This window comes from Talpa occidentalis, unplaced genomic scaffold, assembly GCF_014898055.3.
Source record: "Talpa occidentalis isolate TD23 unplaced genomic scaffold, MPIMG_talOcc4v2.1 talOcc4.8, whole genome shotgun sequence".
NCBI lineage: Eukaryota > Metazoa > Chordata > Mammalia > Eulipotyphla > Talpidae > Talpa > Talpa occidentalis.
The window spans coordinates 75,707,822-75,723,439 of record NW_023605194.1 but is presented as its reverse complement, the minus strand read 5'-3'; the positions used below and the strand labels follow the sequence as shown (position 1 = coordinate 75,723,439).

At 41.4% G+C, this 15,618-nt stretch overlaps 1 protein-coding gene across 7 annotated transcripts in view; it reads right to left on the bottom strand.

The window, feature by feature from the left end:
- Positions 1-15,618, bottom strand: part of LOC119234304 (alpha-1,6-mannosyl-glycoprotein 4-beta-N-acetylglucosaminyltransferase-like) — a 26,915-nt gene extending 11,297 nt beyond the window's left edge. For 5 of the 7 annotated variants that reach the window (XR_008550085.1, XR_005122580.2, XR_008550084.1 and 2 more), the window contains exon 1: positions 2,151-2,331. The gene's annotated coding sequence lies outside the window, so the exon portion shown is untranslated. Of the gene's footprint in view, positions 1-2,150; positions 2,332-8,745; positions 9,194-15,595 lie in introns of those variants that run through there. The other 2 variants (XM_054690545.1, XM_037497160.2) reach the window with 2 other exon arrangements.

The window sequence follows — 15,618 nt, the reverse complement described above, 5'->3', positions numbered from 1 at the left end:
AGAGTTTACTGATACTCACTAGTTTTTGTAAGTATTTTACTGTATCAAATCATCTGCTGTGTAAATGGCCAGTATTTGTTATCATCGTTCTGCATTTATTTACTGCACAATTCTCTCAAATTCCCTCCATTTTATTGAAAATGGCTTCATTTAATCTTTCATTGTGGCTGAGTAGTAATCCATAGTGTGGATAGACCATATCTTCTTGATCCAATCATCTACTGATGGGCATTTAGGCTGCTTCCAAATCCTAGTTATTGCAAATAATGCTGCTATGAACATCTTGGAATATATGGGTTTTTGTATTGATGGTTTCATAGTTTTGATAGATGCCCAAAAGTGGAAATGCTGGGTAATATAATATTTTCATTTTTAGTTTTTTAAGAAAAATCTAGATTTAATGTGTTATTTCAACATACAACTACAGTCTAATGTTATTATCTTATTGTAAATAAATGGAACCTTAGAAGACCAAAATAACCCATAGGATATGAGGTTGGTTTTAAGTTGTTCTTTTTATTTAAACAATGTGCACCCCAGTTGCTCAATAAGTCATAAATATGAATGCTGCCTTTTGCAAGATACTACATCTAAGACCCAGGGGAAGTGAGTGGTGGTCATGCTAATTAAACAGTCAAGTAACATCAAGGCAATTGGTTTGCGGCTTCAAGACTGTCCATTTAAGTATTTTTTTTCTTAATGTCAGAGGTTCCACGTTATCCCCACTCTTTACTGTGTTTTATATCAGAGCCAGCACAGAATAGGAACTTTTGGACCTCCCACAAGCAGCAGCACACAGCTTCATTTCCCAAATCCTCCACGTGAAAATCATGTACTGTCTTGGGGGTTTCTTTCTGAATGTGAAAGTTGGTCATGGATTTGTTGCGATGATCTTTACCATAAAATCTTTTGTAACATGCATAACCAATTGCAGCCCTCCCAGTCACAATAGTAACTGCTGTGATCTGTTCAACTTGTGAGCTGGAAGTCGATTCATGGCACTATCACTTGAAAGGCAAGTACTCAGGACATTAGCACAAATGGCTCAAATAGACAGCCTCAGTCAACATGTGACAGGTGTCCTAAGGGTACTGACCCCATTTCAGATTTTGATGGGAAATCTATTGTTATCTTATTAAGGCTGTCACTTGTACGTGATGATTTGATTCTGTCTTGCTGCTTTCAAGGTTCTCTGTTTCGGCTTTTGGAAATTTGACTACAATGTGTCTTGGTGTGGATTTCTTTGGAATTTGGAATTTGTTGCACTTCTTGCATGTTTGTATTCATGTATTTCATTAAATTTGGGGAGACTCTAGCCAATATTTCTTCAAATATTCTCTCTCTTATTCTTCTTGCACATGCTTATGCTGATCTGCCCTCTGTTGAGCTGGGACATCGGTCTTCTGCCACAGACATCAGCACTCTTGATTGTCAGGCCTTTGAACACGATGGGGATCACACCATAGGCTCCCCTGGTTCTCAGACCTCCAGTTTTGTAATGGAACCACACTATGGGCATTCCTGGCTCTCCAGCTTATAGATAGCTGGATTATATATTGTGGGACTTCGGAGTCTCTATAATAACATGTTTTGTTTGTTTGTTTGTTTGTTTGTTTGTTTGTTTTGAAGATTTATTTATTTATACAAGCACTGGGTACAATCAGAAGCACGGGAGGGTGAGAGAATTCACCAGAGCCAGAGCGGGGAGCAGAACAGGCAGACTGACAAATATACTGCTGAGGGGAGCAGCAGGAGAGGTCTGCATGCCATGTGGGACCCTTGCCGGTGGCCTGGGATTGAACCAGCGCTGCAGAGGCTGCGGGGGCAGCTTCGCAGCCCAGCACTCAACTGCTGTGCCACCAGGGGAGGCCTTATAATAAAATGTTTTAATCCCACAAAATAAATTCCTTCCTATATATGTCTACATATCCTATTAATTTTGTTTCTCTAGAGAACACTGCTAACATGGGTACTTATTAAGGATCTAAAGTAGGCTATGAATGGAATCAAGTCAGAGAGATTCAGAGATAATCTGCCTTTCTGACATGAGCCTTCCATTGCCCCAGGAGTTTTGGGAGACAATATACATATATTTCTTTCTCACATATATATTTCTATCATACCTACGTATCTAACATATATCTCCTCACCTTGACTGGAGGTGTAGTTCCATCTGAGACCTTTAATTATTTTTCTGGTTGCACAGTAACAACTTCACACTCTTGAATGTTCATAATTTTCCTGAAAGTCAAAAAAAAAAAATGTTTGGTGGGGAGGGTATGGGATCAGAATATGCATCCTCTGAGGCAAGACAAACTTGTTCACTGCTTTCAGGTGACAACCTCCTTGACAACCATTGTTCTCCCTGAATGAGGCCTGTTTACCACTCCAGACTCACCCCAACCACCAGCTCCTTGAATCCCCAGGGGAGGAAGTTTTGCTATCAGTTTCCTGGATTTTGACCTAGCCCTTGACTATGGACGTAGATGTGCTTCATTTATCTCCAAATAAAAACAGTTATTGGTATTTTACCTATCAGAAATATGGTAAAATGTTGAGTCAGTTACAAGAAAAGAGTAAAAACAATTCAAAATCCTAATGGTTACATCCAACCTTTTTTTTTTTTTTTAATAATAAATTTTATTTTTATATTCCCCATACAATTGCAGCCCCCCCATTCTGACCCCAATCCCTCCCCTCCCACCCCCGCCCCCCTAAAAGTGTCTCTGGTTCGTAGTTTTTTGTTGATTTTGATTTTCACTTTCTTATAGTTATTCGTTTTCCTGGTCCCTTATTTAAGTTTTCTAGATTCCTGCTATGAGTGAGACCATCCGGTATTTTTCTTTTTCTTTTGGCTTATTTCGCTGAGCATGATCCCTTCCAGTGCCATCCATGTTGCTGCAAATTGCATGTGTTTATCTTTTTTGAATGCTGAGTAATATTCCATGGTATATATGTACCACATCTTCTTGATCCAGTCATCTATTTTTGGGCATTTGGGTTGTTTCCAAAGCTTAGCTATTGTAAACAGTGCTGCTATAAACATAGGGGTGCAGGTGTTCTTTGGAATTGATGTTTCTGTGTTCTTTGGGTAAATACCTAGGAGTGGAATTGCTGGATCATATGGAAGCTCTATGTTTAGTAGGTCCAGAAATCTCCACACAGCTCTCCACAGTGGTTGGACCAGTTTGCACTCCCACCAACAGTGCAGAAGAGTTCCTTTTTCTCCACACCCTCGCCAACATTTGTTGTTGCTAGTTTTTTTAATATGTGCCATTCTCACTGGTGTAAGATGGTATCTCATGGTAGTTTTGATTTGCATTTCCCTGATGACAAGTGATGTTGAACATTTTTTCATATGCCTGTTGGCCATTTGCATTTCCTCTTCAGAGAAGTTTCTTTTTAGCTCTTCTGCCCATTTTTTGACTGGATTCTTTTCTTTGTTGTTGTTGAGTCTCATCAGCTCTTTGCAGATTTTTGTGATCAGTCCTTTATCATTAGTGTTGGGTGCAAAAATGTTCTCCCAGTTGGTGGGGTTTCTCTTTGTTTTTGTTATTGTCTCTTTTGCTGTGCAGAAGCTCTTTAATTTGATGTAGTCCCAGCTGTTTATCTTCGCCTTCACTATCACTGCTTTGGGTGATGTGTCTGTAAAGATGTCTTTGATGTGCAAATCACGTAGTGTTTCGCCTATATTTCCTTCTATATATTTTATGGTTTCAGGTCTTATGTCTAGTTCTTTAATCCATTTTGAGTTGATTTTTGTGTGTGGTGTGAGGTAGTGGTCAAGCTTCATTCTTTTGCATGTAGTGACCCAGTTTTCCCAGCACCATTTATTGAACAAACTTTCTTTGCTCCAATGCATAGTCTTTGCTCCTTTGTCAAAGATTAGTTGACCATAAATCTGTGGGTTTATTTCTGGATTTTCTATTCGATTCCATTGGTCTGTATGTCTGTTCTTGTTCCAATACCATGCAGTTTTGATGATTATGGCTTTGTAGTAGAGTTTGAAGTCTGGGAGTGTGATGCCTCCATTCCCTTCTTTTTTTTTCAGGAGAGCTTTGGCTATTCGGGGTTTTTTGTGATTCCATATGAATTTCATCAATAATTGTTCTATTTCTTTGAAGAATGACATTGAAATTTTGATTGGAATAGCATTGAATCTGTATATTGCTTTTGGAAGGATGGCCATTTTAATAATGTTTATTCTTCCAATCCATGAGCAGGGGATGTCTTTCCATTTCTTTGTGTCTTCTTCTATTTCTTTTAACAGTGTTTTATAGTTTTCTTTGTATAGGTCCTTTACCTTTTTGTTAGATTTATTCCCAAATATTTGATTTTTTTTGTTTCAATAAAAAAAGGGATGGTTTTTTTGATTTCTTCTTCTTCAGATTTATTGTTTGTGTATAGGAAGGCTACTGACTTTTGCGTGTTGATTTTGTATCCTGCCACTTTACTGAACTGATTGATGAGTTGAATTAGTTTTTCTGTGGACTTTTTGGGGTTCTCTATGTATATTATCATATCATCTGCAAATAGTGATAGTTTGACTTCTTCTTTTCCTATTTGGATTCCTTGGATGTCTTTCTCTTGTCTTATTGCTCTGGCTAGGACTTCCAGTATTATATTGAAAAGCAGTGGTGAGAGTGGACATCCTTGTCTTGTTCCAGATCTTAATGGAATTGCTTTCAGCTTTTCACCATTGAGAATGATACTGGCTGTTGGCTTGTCATAGATGGCCTTTATGATGTTGAGGTATGTTCCTTGTATCCCAAGAATTTCAAGGGCTTTTATCATGAATGGGTGTTGTACTTTGTCGAAAGCTTTCTCAGCATCTATTGATATTATCATATGGTTTTTATATTTCTTTTTGTTGATGTGTTGGATAACGTTGATTGATTTTCGGATGTTAAACCATCCTTGTGTCCCTGGAATGAATCCTACTTGGTCGTGGTGAATTATCTTATGGATACATTGTTGGATTCTGATAGCTAAAATTTTATTGAGGATTTTTGCATCAGTGTTCATTAGGGAGATTGGCCTGTAGTTTTCCTTTTTTGTGTTGTCCTTGTTTGGTTTTGGTATTAGTGTAATGTTGGCTTCATAGAACGTGTTTGGTATTGTCCCTTCCTTCTCAATTTTTTGGAAGAGTTTGTGAAGGATAGGCACTAATTCGTCTCTGAATGTTTGGTAGAATTCATTTGTAAATCCATCAGGTCCTGGGCTTTTGTTTTTGGGGAGGTTTTTGATTACCATTTCAATTTCGCTGCTTGTAATTGGTCTGTTTAGGTGTTCTATTTCTTCTTTATCTAGCTTTGAGTGATTGTAGAGTTGTAGGAATTTGTCCATCTCCTCTAGATTGTTAAACTTGTTTCCATGTAACTGTTCATAGTAGTTACTGATTATTCTTTTGATTTCTGCTGTGTCCGTTGTGATTTCTCCTCTTTCATTCATTGATGATCCTGTTTATTTGTGCTTTCTCCCTTTTTTCCTTTGTGAGCCTGGCTAGGGTTTGTCTATTTTATTGATTTGTTCAAAGAACCAGCTCTTGGTTTCATTGATCTTTTGGATTGTTTTTTTTTAGTTTCAATTTCATTTATTTCTGCTTTTGTTTTTATTATTTCTTTTCTTCTACTGGTTTTGGGGTTTTTTTGTTGTTCTTTTTCTAGATCTTTGAGCTTCGAGATTAGGTTGTTTCTTTGAGTTCTTTCTTGTTTCTTGATGTGAGCTTCTATTGCTATATATTTTCCTCTTATTACTGCTTTTGCTGCATCCCATACATTTAGGATATTGGTGTCCTCCTTGTCGTTCAATTCAAAGAATTTTTAATTTCTTCTTTGATCTCCTCATTAGTCCAGTGGTCTTCCAGTAGTGTGGTTTTTAATCTCCATGAGGTAGGAAAGTTCCTTGCCTTCTTTTTATGGTTTATTTCTAGTTTGATGCCTTCATGGTCAGAAAAGATGGTTGATATGATTTCAATCTTGGTGTATCTGTTGATGTTTGTCTTGTGCCCCAGTATGTGATCGATCCTGGAGAATGATCCGTGTGCGCTTGAGAAAAATGTGTACTCCGTTTTTTTGGGGTTTAGTGTTCTATAGATGTCTGTTAAGCCCAATTGCTCTAGGTCCTTATTTAGAGCTCTGGTTTCTTTACTTATTTTTTGTCTTGTTGATCTATCCATTGTTGATAGTGGTGTGTTGAAGTCTCCCACTACGTATGTGTTTTCTCTGATGTCTGTTTTCAGAGAGGACAACAGTTGTCTGATATATTTTGGTGCTCCTTCGTTTGGTGAGTATATGTTAATGAGTGTTATTTCTTCTTGAAGTATTGTCCCCTTGATCATAATGTAGTGACCATTGGGGTCTCTTTTTATCTTTTTGAGTTTGAAATCTGTTTTATCTGATATAAGTATAGCTGTTCCTGCTTTCTTTTTTGGTCCATTTGCTTGTAGGATTGTTTTCCATCCTTTAACTTTGAGCCTATTTTTATCTTTTGTAGCTAAATGTGTTTCCTGGAGACAGCAAAAGGTTGGGTTTTATTTCTTAATCCAGGCTGCAACTCTGTGTCTTTTTATTGAAGAGTTTAGTCCATTTACATTTAGAGTTAATATTGATATGTTAGCATCTGTATTTGCCATTGTGTTTGTCTTTCCTTTGATTTTATTTATTTATTCCTTTAATAACTTTTTTTTTTTTGGCCTTCTTTCATTGTTATTCGTCCCTCTGAGGTTCTGGCTTTAGGACTCCTTGTAGTATTTTTTGGAGTGGGGGTTTAGTTGCAATGAAATTCCGGAGTTTCTGTTTGTCTGGGAAGGTCCATATTCTTTCTTCAAAGAGGAAGGAGAGCTTTGCGGGATAGAGAATTCTTGGTTGGCATCTGTTTTCTTGGAGTCTGTTGACTATGTCCCTCCACTCTCTCCTTGCCCGTAGTGTTTCTTCGGAGAAGTCTGATGTCAGCCTGATTGGCTTTCCTTTGAATGTTATCTGTTTCTTCCCTCTTGCCAGCTTCATTATTTTTTCCTTGTCCTGGATTCTTGGGAGCTTTACTATTATGTGTTTTGCTGTATTTTTCCTTTCGTCGTGGAAGTTTGGTGTTCTTCTTGCTTCTTGTATATCAATTTTCAGCTCCTTCTTCACATTTGGGAAGTTCTCTTCAATTATCTCTTTGAATATTTTCTCTGTTCCTACATCTCTCTCCTCTCCTTCTGGTATTCCTATAACTCTTATATTTCCTTTCCTCATGGAGTCAGATAGTTCCCGAAGTCTTTCTTTGTTCTTTTTCCTTCGTACTTCTCTTTCCTTTTCTGTTTTGGTTCTTTTTATTTCTGTGTCTTCAAGAGTACTTATTCGTTCTTCCATTTCATCTATTCTGCTTTCATTGCTTTTCCCAGAATTCTTTAGTTCTTCCATTAATTCTTTGATCTCCTGCATTTCTTTTACTTCCCTCTTTAGGGACTCAATTTCATTCTTCTGACCATTGTTTTCCCTCTCTAGGGACTCAATTGCATTCTTCTGATCGTTGATTATTTTTCCCTTATCATTGTTTTCCTTTATGACTTCTGTCAGTTTTTTAATCACGTCAATTTTAAATTCTCTTTCTGGAAGGCTCAAAAGTTCTTCCAAGTTACTGTCGTTGCAATCTGGGGGCTGGTTTTATTTTTGTGGTGTGCTTTTTCCCTGGGGAGTTGCTAGGTTGCGTGTGGTTCTTCTCCTCCCTACTGTCTGTTTTCTAATTTGCCGTATGCGTTGGGACACTGTGTAGTTGGGACTGGCCGGCATCTTGGGTGAGCTTCTCTGCTCTCCTCTGGTTCCTCCAGGAGTCATCTGTCAGTTTCAAGCAGTCTTTACTGGAGAAAGGTCCCTGTTCTAAAATGCCGATGTGGGGACCCACTCCCCTGTGCGGCTGGTCTGCCCCGGCGGTGGGTTCCTGCTCCCCCTCTGGGCTTGGACTGCAGGCCAGAGGGGGTCTGGCGTGGGCGAACTTCCCCTGCTCACCTCTGGCTCCTGAGGAAGCCTTCTGCAGGTAGTCTTTACTGAAGAAATGTCCCTGTTCTAAGATGGTGATGTGGGACACACTCCCTGCATGTCTGGTCTCAGGCACACTCTTCTGCGTGCCTGGTCTGCCCCGGCTGTGGGTGCTCGCTCCCCCTGTGGGCTCAGACTACTGGTCGGAAGGGGCCCGGCGTGGGCTAACTCCCCAGCTGGCCACTGGCTCCTCTAGGCGCCTCTGCTGGCTTCAAGTCGCTAGGTGGCGCCAGAGATCTCTCCTGGAGCCCTTGGGGAGCTGATTTTCCACCCCGTGGGACAGGGAATAGAGCGGGAATGGTAGGGTAAACCTCAACGGCTTTGGGGTGCTGTGTCTGCCTTGTGCCCCACCATCGTGGGGAACCCACGCCCCTAATTTCATGCCCCGGTTGTCAGTTCCAAAGCCCTCAGTTCCAGGACTCAGGCTGTAGCCCAGTTCAGTGGCGCGGGAATGGCGCCTTTTGAATCCCGCTCCCGTGCCTGGGCGCCTGGGCCTGCTCACTCAGTGAGGGCCTCCGCGCGTCTCCCCGCAAGCCTAGGTCGCAGGCGCAGGGACCTGGGCAGCTGCGATCTGGATCCGCGTTTGCTTTTCAACTGCACTGCTTTTCCGCGCGCGATCCCGATTCCGATCCGCCCTTGGTTTTCCAGCGCGCCGCTTTTCCGCGCAATCCTGACCGCGCTCCGCGCCTGCTTTTCCAGCGCGCCCCTTTTCCCGCAAGCTTACCGGGCGGCCGGGGCTGCGAGCTGGTGCTGGTCTCCTCCCCGGGGGCGGGGTCTCTCTTCAATGGCGCCCGGAGCCGTTCGCTCACCTCCGCGGCGGATCCTGCAGGATTCTCCACAGCTCCCGTTCACGGGGTGTGGTGGCTGCAATAGTTCCTTTCCACTCCCAGTCCCGCTTGCTGCGTCCTTTGTTCTTGTTGGCCGTTTTGGTTTGTTGTTTTCCTCCTCTCTGCTGGTCGGAGAGTGCCGCCTCTGGGGGCGGGGGAGGGGAGCAGGGTTCTGCGCTTCCCTCCCTTCTGGTCCTCTTTTATGGCCACTTTCTTCTTCGGGCAGTTTGCTGGCGTCACCCGTTTATCTTCCGTGTCCCGGTTCTCACTGGGACCTGCCGCTTTTCCTCCCTATTAACTTTTTTTAATGGGAGATCTTACTCGCAGTGTCTCCTTGCCGCCATGTTGCTCCGCCCCTCAACCACATCCAACCTTTTTTAACATCGATTGAACATCTTGAATCATAATGAGACCAGTGGACTGAAGTCTGACTTTATGACCACAGAGGTCAAGTTGCTCAGAAGTTCCCCCAGAAGAGTCATTCAGACAACAGAATTTAGCAAGTGTGGAAATTTCTTATAAGGCTTGGGGAAGTGATAAGCCTAGCTCTACAAATGTATTGTTTTCAGTTTCCCTGGCAATTTCCAATTCCCACTTATCTCAGACAGCTATCCTTTTTCCTCAAAAATCTCCCTTCTCTTTATCTTGTCATCTTCTTTTGTAACAGAATGTAATCTCCATAGAAAGGGGAGGCTCTGTGTTCCCTGCTCACCTAATGAAGGGTGGAACTGAGTGGAGAAGTTGAAGACTCTGGAAGAGTCTTAGAGAGAAAGCTTGGAGGAGGCAGGTGGAACAGAGACATGAGAAAAAGAAGGCCCACCTGCTTGCCGTAGGGATTTGGGGGATTAGGAGGAGAAACACACAGAGACACTTGGAAGAGAAATGGGGGAGAAACTTGTGGGGAGGCTGGTAATGGCAGCTGTTACCTTGATTTGTACTTGGATTTTGCGCCTTTTGTCTCAGACTTGCCTGGGCCCTTCTGTCCCTTGTCTATGGTTCCCTGCCAGAAGGTGCCTTAGACTTGTGGTAAGCTTTTGGGCCTCAGTGGCCCTGCTTTGGCCCAAGTCTGTTTGGGTTTACCCACTAGGGGATGGGTAACTTTGGGTGTTTAATTGGAAAGCTAGATCCCCTTTCTTTTTTCCTCACTATGCACACTAATCTATTAAAGTTCTTTCCTATTAAAGTTCTTTTGCACTAAGAGTATGCTTTGTCTTTGCGTGGTTGATGGCAGAACCTTTTTAGAGCATGCAAGTTTGGGGGCCTTGTGGTACTGTTAGGGGGAAAGGATGTCCAGAGTTAATTCCATACAGGCTTTGTGGACTCCACCCCCACTCCAGACCAAAGCCATCAGGACATTGGGAAAGACAAATCCCATCACCACCAAAGGGAAGGTTGCTGGGACCTGAGGGTGGAGTAAAGCAGCCAGGTTTGGTATAAAAACCAGACATGGGCCTCCTTGGTGGCGCATGTGGTTGAGCGCTGCACTGTGAAGCTGTCCGCAGCCTCCGTGGCGCGGGTCCGATCCTGGCCGGCTGGGGAGAATCCCACATGGTGGGGCAGACCTCTCTTGTCTCGCCCGCTGCTCCCCTCAGCAGTGTGTTTCAGTCAGTCTGCCTGTTCTGTTCCCTGCTCTGTCTCTGGTGAATCATCTCATCCTCCCACACATCTGGCCTGTGCCCTGGTTCTTGTATAAATAAATAAATCTTTTTTAAAAAAAAAAAAACCAGACACGTGGGCCTTGGGGTCTCTCTCCTCTTGGCTTCACAGCTCTTGGCTCGCCGCCAACTCTCAGCATGCCATTTGGGATTCCATGTTGGCAGTACTGGTAGGACTCATTTAAGACTTTATCTCCCTCTTTTATCCCTGAGTTGTACATTTCCTCATTTCCCCTTCCCTTGTAAATAAATCTTTTATTAACCTTTTGTGTGTGCCTGCAGTGGAGTATTGATAAGTCCCTTTTAAGTGCGCGAGTGAGGACCCACAGTCAGGCAACCCATTTTATATCGGGGCTGCCCTGTAACAGTACTGTTACAGGTCAGGGAGAGGGGCACCCCAGAACCCCCAAACCTGCCTGCTCTAAATAGTTTCTGCCATACACCGCATCAAGACAAAATACATAACACCTTTAATGGAAAGGAAATTTAGTACAATTAGTGAACAATACAGAAAAGACAAAGTTTCTAAATCAAGCATCCAAAGTTACCTGTCCCCTCGTGGGTAAAAGTCCAGCCAAACGGGATTGGCCTAGAGCAAGGCCTGAAAGCCTGCCACAAGTCCAAAGCAACTTTTAATGGGGACCCACAGAAAAGAGTCAGAAATAGCCAGACAAGTTTGGGGGGAAAAGAGTAAAATCAAAAATCAAGATAAAAGCTGCCATTGTTAACCTCCCTGTGGGTCTTCCACCCATGTCTGTTTCAACCAGTCCAGGGCCAAAAGTCAAGGACAGTTTCTTCACATGTCTCTCTGCTCCACGTGCGTCCTCCAGGTCTCCTTCTGGCTCCCCATCCTGCTTCCTTCCTTCCTCAGTCTCCTCTCCAGCTTCTTCTCCTCCCTGCTCAGCTCCACCCTCCTTGGGTGGAGCAGGGAACCCAGAACTTCCCCTTTTCCTGGGGACCACCCTGTTCAGTACCCTTTAGCCTGCCTGCTAAAATTGAACTCTAAGAAGCCATCTCGTGACATGGCAAACAGTACTGACCGTCATCTGGACATTTTGAGCTTTGAATTAGTTACAGTAACTGGGTGGGACCTTGAATTATCTTTTTTGAACTGAATAAATGAGTGTGAAGTGGGAGAGAAATAATGGGTGTGTCTATTTAGATGGTTAGAGTTGGATGTTAACAATGTGTTGATTGTCCTCCCAATTCATTTTTCTTTTCTTTAATCATCACAGAACTTTAGTTAGCTGGAGACTATGTATTTTTTTACCTTCTCTTGAAGTTACTTGACTAAGTTCTTCTTAGTGAGCCAGAAGGCAATAATAAGCCTTGTGACTCATGGATTTAAGAGAAACTTCTTACTCACCACTTCTCCTCTTTCCCCCTTCCTGTGGTCTGGTTGCTGATGTTGGGGTTTGGTATGTGGGGTTCTTGGGTCCCTCTGAGAATGAATTCAGCAGTGTCTCTATTCAGTGGCTCATGGCAAATTTATGATGAAAAAGATGTCTGCATAGACACAGGTGGGCAGCAGTCTTAGAGAGTTGTCTTTTGCTAGAGCAAGGGGTAACCTTATATAGTTTTTTGATGGAATTACTCTGGAATTTTCTGCTTGGGGTTGGGTTGGATTGGCTTTCTGTAACAACCAATAATCCTTTCTGCCTCCACCTTTGGTTTTTGACCTCATGAAAACTTCCATCCTACATTTTATACTCTGAGCTCCCATCACAGACATGGCCATGATCACCTTTCAGTGTTGAGGTTAATATTATCCTCTTGCTGATAAAAAAAGAACCTGGATCTCTGAATGACAGCATGGAGCAGCATGACACTGCTAGCCTGATCAGTATACTTAATCAATGTAATGTGTTTTGAGCCCTCTTTTTAAAAAAAAAAAAAAAGGTTATTTATTTTTGCATAGAAGAACTGGGGTGTAGGCCAGAGGTACGGGGTGTGAAAAAATTCACCAGAGACAGAGTTGGTAGCAGAACAGGTGGAACTACTGAAATATACTACTGAGGGGAACAGAGGATGAGATAAGAGAGGTCTGCTGCTCCATGTTGGTAGCTCCCTGGCCGGGGATTGATCTTAGGCCATAGTGGTGACAGCACTGAGACTTAACCCCTAGGCCACCAGGGAGGTTTCCCTGTTTTGAGTCTTAATGCTACACTGCCTTGATACATATACTGTAACAAGTGTAGGAACTTAGTTATGGATTTTTAGTCCTTTTCTGTTTTTTTTTCGTGTTGTCATGTTAGCACATAACTAAAGTTACCCAAGGACCCCAAACTATTAATGGGTGCACATCCTAAGAAGGATTCAGACATCCATGTGCACAAAGGCAAAGGAAGTATAATCTTAATGTTATAGGTTTTTAATAGACTTGCTGTGCATAGAAAGAGACAAAAAGGATTTCAAATAGTATTTTCCCAATAAAACTCCAAATTTTACCAATTCCCTTGTGGGCAAATGTCCTGCCAAGTAGGCTTGGCTCGAGAAGGGGCTGCTAAGCCCTGAAAGCTTGCCACAAGTCTAAGGGACCTTCTGACAAAGAACCACAAGAAGGGGGTTAGGCAGGTCCCAGAGAGCTGGGCCAGGAGATACTTAAAATTTAAAATATAGCACATCAAGAAAACAGCTGCTATTTTCTCTGCCAAGGACCAGGGGCAGCCTCCACAGGTGTCTCTCATCCAGATGTCCCTTCCAAATATCTCTCCCAAGTGTCTTTTTATGTCTTGCCACATCTCCTATGTGTCTCTTTCCAGAGCAAGTGAGAACTGAAAAGCAAGAGAGTGAGCCACTAAACTCTGCTCCTAGTTCCCAGCAGTCCTTCATTCAGGAAGTCAGGTTCATGGGATGCTGGGAGTTGTAGTTCCTGGCACCTGAGATCTCACAGACATGGAGATGAGAGTGTAGTCTTCAAATAGGTCAAGGAATGGAGTTCATTCAGGATATTGTTCACAGGTTCAGTTTGCTCCTTTTTGTTCTTCTGACAGTCATATTTTAATGATAAATTTTAAATGATCATATGAAAACATGGGCTTTATGGGTATGTAGTTATGTGAGTGTTAACACAGGCATAGGTTTGTGAAATGGTCACCACAATCAATATACAGAACAGTCCCATTACCCTCCCAAAACTCCTTGGTGCTTTCCTGGTATCACACCCTCTCCCCACTCCTAGCCTCTGGCAATCTATTATCTGTTCTTCATTATTGTAGCTTGGTTTTCTTTTAGAATTCCATAAAAATGGAATCATAGTATGTAACCTTTTAAGACTGACTCCTTTCATTTAGCAAAATGTCTTTGAGATTGAGAAGAAAATTGCTTTTTATCACTGAGTAATATTAAACTTAATATTAAACTCTATTATTAAAGTTTGTTTATCTAATCACTTATAAAGGTCATTTGGATTATTAATGGTTTTGGCAGTTACAAATAGAGGTCCAAGAAACATTCACCTATAGACTTTTGTATAAAAATAGATTTTGGTCCATGGGTATGACTTTTGGATAATAAAAGTACACATATGTTTTTGAGAAACTGCTAAATTTTGTGTCATTTTGCATCTCAACTAGCAATGCATGAAAGTTCTAGTTGCTCTGCATCCTTGTCAGCACTTGGTATTACAAGTACTTTTTATTTTAGTCATTTTAGTAGTTGTATAACTGTATTTCGTCTTGATTTTAATTTATATATCTTTACTGACATCCTTTGAACATGTTTTCATGTGCTTATCTGCTTTCTGTGGACCCTTTTTTGTTGAAGTGTCAGTTTAACGCTTCCCTCTTTTTTTTTTTCCTAGATTTATTTATTCATGCATACAAGAACTGGGTTATAGGCCAGAGGTGTGGGGGTGAGAGGATTCACCAGAGACAGAGTGGGGAACAGAACAGGCAGATGGACCGAAGTACACTGCTGAGGAGAACAGCGGGCAAGACAGGAGAGGTCTGCTGCGCCATGTGGGTAGCTCCCTGGCCGGGGATCGAACTCGTGCTGCAGTGGCTGCAGACAGCCCTGGTTGCATCTTAACCCCTTGCACCCCACCAGAGAGGCCCCAACCCTTCCGCCTTTTAAAGATTGGGTTCTTTGTAGTTTTTCTGTTAAAGTCTTGAGAGTTCTTCACAGGCATGGAGACGCCTAAATAATTGCTACTCAAAGGACTTTGTTCAAGCCCTTTGTTAGCTATATGAATTGTTAATATTTTCTCTCAATAGATAGTTGGTTTTCATTCTTTTAAACAGTGTCTTTTGCAGACTGAAAGTTTCATTTTGATAAAGACCAATTTATCAGTTTTCTTGTTTTATGGATGAAGGTTTTGATGTTATGTTTAAGAACTATTTACCCCAGATATCGAAGGGTTTCTCCTAAATATTTTAAGAGCTTTACATTTTATATTTTATAATATTTTTTGAGTTAACTTTTATATAAGGTATGAGGTTTAGATCAAGATTCATTTTTTTTTTTCATGTTCAGTTGTCCTGACACCTTTGTTAATGAGAAAAATCTTTTCCCCATTGAATTGCTCCGCATCTTTGTAAAAAATCAACTGGCCACTCCTGTGTGAGATTGTTTCTGCATATTTTCTTCTGTTTCATTGAAATATGTGTCTATACTTTTGCCAATAGCACAGTATCTGATTACTGTAATTCTATAAGAAGTCTTGTTATTGGAGTAATGGCTAATTTTAATGTATCAACTTGACTAAACTATTAGTAACCAGATATTTAATAAAACACTAATATTTGAAGGAAAGACAGAGGAACTACCTCAAGTGTGCTTGCTAACCACAAAGTCAAAGACTATGATCAAAGATAGCCAACAAGTTCAACAAATAGAAGAATTCACTCCTGAGTAAAAGTAACAATTGAGCAATCAAAACAGGGCTTTGAATGAGTATATTTAAGAACCTTAAAGAAGATAAAGGAATTTTATTTATCTCTATCACTAAAGCTAGAATAAAAGATTATGAAACAAAATAGGCAGATATTAGAACCAAGTAGCCACAAAGAAACTAATTCTAAAAGTAAAAAATTGTGTCAACTGAAACTTATAAAAATAAGCAATAGACAGCATTATTTCTAGGTGGGGTTACCTCTATGGGTCCTGGCATTCCAG